Source organism: Myxocyprinus asiaticus, chromosome 26 (genome assembly GCF_019703515.2).
Source record: "Myxocyprinus asiaticus isolate MX2 ecotype Aquarium Trade chromosome 26, UBuf_Myxa_2, whole genome shotgun sequence".
NCBI lineage: Eukaryota > Metazoa > Chordata > Actinopteri > Cypriniformes > Catostomidae > Myxocyprinus > Myxocyprinus asiaticus.
The window spans coordinates 19,854,781-19,861,348 of record NC_059369.1 but is presented as its reverse complement, the minus strand read 5'-3'; positions in this window follow the sequence as shown (position 1 = coordinate 19,861,348).

Sequence of the window (6,568 nt, the reverse complement as noted above, 5' to 3'; positions counted from 1 at the left end):
ACAATTTTCCCAGTTGTTTGTATCTCACACACATTCCCTAGAATTTTTTTTTTTTTTTTTTTTTTTGATAGACTGAAAAGGAAGTTATAGATAGATGTCTAGAACACCTGCTGGATTTCTGGAAAAAAAAAAAGTTTATTAGAGTTGTATATAGAATTCTAGGGTTCTTAACTCAGCTCCAAAGAACACTTTTATTCTAAAAACTAAGACTTAAGGCCTTAATTTAATTATTATTTAGGCTCTATAATATTTAGGCTCTACAATACTTTCATGTGTTATGGATATGTTTATTTCATTTTTTTTCTAATGATAAAGTATAACTATTATTATGAACTATTTAATTCACATATCTAAACAAAAACCCCATAATCCATACAAATTTTATGATCCCATGTTTAGAACTTCTAAAAGGTTCTATATAGATTGTTTTTACGAGGCTACAAAAGAATTCTACAAAGAATTATTTGAATTGAAAAAAATAAAACAAATAGATGAATAGAAACCTTCAAGGTTTTAAAGAACCATTTCTGCTGTATAACTACAAAGTAATATTCTCTCCCTGTCTAGATTATCTCAGTACACATTTATTGATGGACTGTTGCCCTGCCTCATCTTTTAAAGCAGCATTACTGAGTCTTGCCCCTCTTTCTCCTTGAATCTACAGTAGCAGTATATCAGGTGTTGTGCTCAAAAATTATTTTCTGGGGCAGTTTCAGGATACTGTTTCCCAGAGGTGTGGTAATTTCACACCAAACACAAAATCATAGTATCATCATCCTGACCCAGAGGGAGTTTAATATATTGTAATATAATGTGGGCCACGGAACTCAATGCATAAAACTAACCATTGGAATAGAAGTGCTCCTGATACCTCCAAATGGAATATACAAATAAAAAGAATTACAGTTCCCATTACGTCTGACAGTGTCATGACATGTCTGACATGTACTATTTCCTTTGGTATCGCACCAGTTGGATCTGTTAGTACACAGGAATGGATAAGCAGTCCAAAGGAAATACAGACTAAATGTGTTTACTCGCAGGCTGTAATTATAAAAGCCACATTGTACTGAATGGAGAGTGGGGCCAAATATGTCTATCAAGGATACAGGGCATGGCAAATCTATGAGCCGTCTGGAGCAGATCCATTCAAAGTCAGGGTGTGATTGCTGGATAAGAGGCATCAGTTTTCCACACAAAATCTTGTTGGCCTTGTTTTTATTTTTGCTGTTGCACTTGCCAGCTTATCTTTGAAATATCTCTCACAAAATGTATGTTCTGCACAAAACATCCTGGTTACTTTCGTAACCTCCATTCCCTGATGGAGGGAACGAGACATTGTGTCAATGTAGTAACACTAGGGGTTACTCTTGGGAGCCCCGAACACCTCTGCTTTTTTTAAAAAGGCCAATGGGAATTGGTGAGTGGAATTTGCATGCCACTCACCCGGACATACGGGTATAAAAGGAGCTGGTATGCAACCACTCATTCAGGTTTTGTGCTGAGATGCTGACAAGGTCCCGGCCATTTCAGCGGGTAGTTCGGCATTGTGGCAAGAGGGACACAACGTCTCGTTCCCTCCATCAGGGAACGGAGGTTACGAAAGTAACCAGGACGTTCCCTATCTGTCACTCACTCGACGTTGTGTCGATGTAGTGACACTAGGGGTTCCTATACAAAATGCCACAACTAGCTGAACTGTGTTACGTGGTCTGGCGGTGCGAGACGGGCAGACCGCTGTGTGCCTCGTAGCCAGCGCACCAGGCTGTCACGTAACACAGTTCAGTGTTCTTCAGTTCGTACTGTATCTTATGAGCGTCGAACGTTCCTTCGAGAACAAGTCGACTGCCCAACAAATAGGGACAGGCTAGCCCAGCCGTGGCCTCTTTTCCTCTTTTTTTCTCCCCAAAAAGAGTGGAATTTGTTAACTGACTGGGGGCCATAAATGGGGGGGGGGGGTGTCACTCCCAAAGGAAAAACACCGCAGAGACCACACCCCGCCCAGAGAAGGGGGGGTATTTCGAGTGGAAATACATCACATGGTCTTACCGAATCTTGTCGGAAGTTTGTCATGTGGAGAGGTCGCATGGTAGGTCCTACCCGAGGGGGGAGGAGTTTCTACAAGCATGATGACCGGGGGCAGAGGGGCCTCTGCCCAAGGAAGACACAGTTTACTGACAGGAAAACAATTTAGATTTAGAAGATATATCACATGGGGTCACCTATGGGGAACCAGCACATGTGGAGCACCTACCCCAGTACAGGGCTTAGTTAGCACGTGTACTGGGCTGGCAGCAAGTTTCTCTGCAAACTCGTCTGCCACAGGGCTAAAGGGGACAGCCGCCCATTCAACCTCTCCTGCAGGAAGGAAAGCACCAATCCGACTGCGCATCTCTGGGGGTCTTTGCATCGGGAAGAACACCACTTACCGAACAGACGCCACTTCAAGGCATACAAGCACCTCGTAGATGGAGCCCTAGCCTGAGTGATTGTGTCTACTACCGCGGGTGGTAGGCCACTTAGGTCTTCCGTGTCCCGTCAAGGGGCCAGACATGGAGGTTCCAGAGGTCTGGTCGCGGGTGCCTGATGGTGCCCCGTCCCTGAGAAAGATGGTCCTTCCTCAGGGGAATTCGCCGGGGGGCTGTCTGTCACGAGGAGCATGAGGTCCGAGAACCACGTACTGGGTGGGCCAGTAGGGTGCTACCAGGACGACCTGCTCCTCGTCCTCCCTGATCTTGCACAGGGTCTGTGCAAGTAGGCTCACTGGGGGAAATGCATATTTGCGTAGTCCTGGGGGCCAGCTGTGTGCCAGCATGTCTGTACCGAGGGGTGCCTCGGTCAGGGCCTACCAAAGCAGGCAGTGGGAGGATTCCCGGGAAGCAAACAGGTCTACCTGTGCTTGACCGAATCGACTCCAAATCAGCTGGACCACCTGGGGGTGGAGTCTCCACTCTCCTCTAAGTGTAACCTGTCGTGACAGCGCGTCCACTGCGGTGTTGTGGTCGCCCGGGATGTGAGTGGCTCGCAGCGACTTGAGGTGCTGCTGACTCCAGAGGAGGAGACGGCGGGCAATTTGTGACATGCAACGGGAGTATAAGCTGCCTTGGCGGTTGATGTATGTCACCGTTGCCGTGTTGTCTGTCCGAACCAACACATGCTTGCCCTGGATCAACGGCAGAAGCCTCCGCAGGGCGAGCAGTACTGCCAACAGTTGATTGGCAGTACTGCCAATCGAGGCAGTTGATGTGGCAGTTGATGTGCCAATGTAGCCATGGGCCAGTCCAGGAGCCAGCAGCTGCATGCCCATTGCATACGGTGCCCCAGCCCATCTTGGAGGCGTCCGTCGTAACCGCAATGTGCCTGGAGACCTGCTCTAGGGGACCCCTGCCCGTAGAAATGCTAGGTCGTTCCAAGGGTTGAAGAGGCGGCAACAGATCGGTGTGACGACCACACGATGTGTCCCGCGGCGCCATGCCCATCTCGGGACTCGAGTCTGAAGCCAGTGCTGAAGCGGTCTCATATGCATCTCATATGGCATCCTGTCCCAGGAGCCTCTGAAAGAGTTTCAGTGGAACCACTGTCTTCCACCTGAACGCCTTCAGACAGTTCAGCACCGACTGTGCATGCTCGTTCGTGAGGCACGCCATCATCGAGACTGAACCGGGGAGAGCTTGCTCTTTTCCCAGTTGACCCGAAGCCCCAGCCGGCTGAGGTGCCTGAGCACCAGGTCCCTGTGTGCGCACAGTAACTCTCTCGAGTGAGCTAGGATCAGCCAGTCGTCGAGGTAGTTGAGTATGCGAACGCCCAATTCCCTTAGCGGGGCAATGGCTACCTCTGCAACCTTCGTGAATACGCGAGGGGACAAGGACAGGCCGAAGGGGAGGACCTTGTACTGATATGCCCGGCCCTCGAAAGCAAACCGCAGGAAGGGTCTGTGTTGAGGTAAAACCGAGACGTGGAAGTACATGTCCTTCAGGTCTACCGCCGCGAACCAATCTAGATGCCGGATGCTCACTAGAATGTGTTTTTGCATCAGCATCTTGAACGGGAGTCTGTGCAAAGTCCGGTTCAGTATTCGTAGGTCCAGGATTGGCCGCAACCCACCGCCTTTCTTCGGTACGATGAAGTAGGGGCTGTAAAACCCCTTCTTCATGTTGGCGGGAGGGACAGGCTTTATCGCACCCTTCCATAGAAGGGCAGCAGTTTACGCGCTCAACGTAGTGGTGTTCTCGCCCTTCACCGAGGTGAAGCGGACACAGCTGAACCTGGGCGGACGCCTGGCGAACTGAATCGCATAGCCGAGTTGGATGGTCCAGATCAGCCATCACGACAGGTTGGAAAGCACGAGCCACACGTCCCAAGCTCCGGGTGAGGGGGACCAAGGGGCCAATCTCATTGGACGTACCGGTGGGTGGGGTCTCACGGCGGGACGGAGCCTGAGGTGCCATGTCAAGGGGGCTTGAGCCCCGTGGCCGTGCTGAGTCGAGGGACATCGAAGCACTTTCCTGGCTCCTGATACCCACCATAGGATCGGTCGGGGAGGGGGGAGGAAGTATATCGTCCCTGCAGTCCATTGGAACCATCCCAGTGTGGGCATGCTTATGCCACAGCTGGGCATGCAGGGGCGGGGGGGCCGCCGCTGGAGCGCCAAACCTGCCGAAATGGAATGGTGGACGGTGGTCATGTTGACGGCCGTGCGCACCGGATATGTGACCCAGGGAACAAGAAAACCACTCTTTTGTTGAACTTTTGGGTACCACAGCCTCTTGGATATGCGGTGAAATTAAATGAAAATGAAACAAAAGATTCTCCTCCCGGCCTTCCACCGGGGGATGGAGTGTTCTGTTCACCAGCTCCAGAGCAGCGGGTCTCTTCGTCCCTGGGTCGCCCATCTCAGGGGCGCTTGGAAGCCTTTCATGGGTTCTTGGCAGCCAGCCGTGAGATGGGTGGCGTCTGCTTCCTGCGGTGGGCTCCACGCTGGGGCCAGGCCGTGGGGGCGGGCTGCGGCAGAGCCGGTGCTGTTGCTGCAGGAGGACACCCTTGGCGACAAGCAGACGGGGTGCGGTGTCTTGAGCTGCGCCGGGGCAGAATATGTTGAATGATCTCCGTCTGCTGCTTCACCACCGAGAACTGCTGGGCAAAGTCCTCGACAGTGTCGCCGAACACACCAACCTGGGAGATGGGGCGTCAAGGAACCGTGCCTTGTCAGCCTCTCTCATCTCGACCAGGTTGAGCCAAAGGTGGCGTTCCTGGACCACCAGGGTGGACATCGCCTGCCTGAGAGACCGCGCTGTGACCTTCGTCGCACGGAGAGCAAGGTCGGTCGCCGAGCACAGTTCCTGCATCAATTCCGGGTCAGAACTACCCTCGTGCAGTTCTTTCAGTGCCTTGGCTTGGTGTACCTGCAGGAGAGCCATGACATGCAGGGCGGAGGCGGCTTGTCCAGCGGCGTCATAGGCCTTAGCCGTCAGAGACAACGTGAACCTACAGGCCCTGGATGTGAGCTTCGGGCACCCGTGCCAGGTGGTGGCGCTCTGCGGGCACAAGTGCACTGCGAGCGCCTTATCCACCTGGGGGATCCCCGAATAGCCCCTGGCCGCCCCACCATCGAGGGTAGTGAGGGTGGGGGAGCTGAGAGACCGGGATTGGGTCATGAAAGATGCCCTCCATGATCTTGTCAGCTCCTCATGCACCTCCGGGAAGATAGGAACCGGGGCTGAGCGTGGCCGTGAGCGGCACTCTGAGCCGAGGAACCAATCGTCGAGCCGCGAGGGTTCAAGGGAGAGTGGAGGGTTCCACTCTTATCCCGACGCTCACGGCTGCCCTGGCAAGCATGTCGGCCAGCTCCGCGTCGGCCTGCGACTGGGCGACCGTACCCGAGGGAGGAAACCCAGCCGAAGCCTCCACGTCGGACTGAACGAGCCTGCTCTCCGATGCTGCGCTCAAGAGCTCATCGTCTTCCCGGGCCCCGAATAAGAGGTCGAACTCGCCCTGAGACGAGCTGGCGGTCTCATCCAAGAGCCCGACCGGGGCAAGCGAGCGTGTTGAGGAATGGGAGGTCCGTGGGGGGATACCCGGCAGAGGTGCTCCCATTGAGGTCCCCAAATCGCCCCCAGTGCTAACCGCCGTGGCCTCATACCCGTAGGTAGAAGGACCGAGGCGGGGAGCCGCTGGGGTGGCTTGCTTTCTTACAAAGGCAAGCCGCAACTGCAACGTTTTCATGGTCATGTTCTCGCAATGAGGACAAGACCCATCCACGAACGATGTCTCCGCGTGGGCAGTGCCCAGACACGTAAGACAACAATCGTGGCCGCCAGAAGCTGAGAGATAATGACCACAACCAGGAATAACACACAAACGGAAAGGCATCTTTAAAAAGACGTTCCGTGTGTGCCGCTCTTTTAGTGAAGAAAATATACTCTTTTAGAATATACTCTTTTTGTTGTTTGTTTGTTTCTGCCAAAGCGCCCAGGAGTGTTCTCTGCACTGCACCGGTGCAGAGGGGGAGAAGCCGCTGTAAGAATCCAGCAGAGGAGGCAAATGAAAATCACGTAGAATTCAGCTCAAT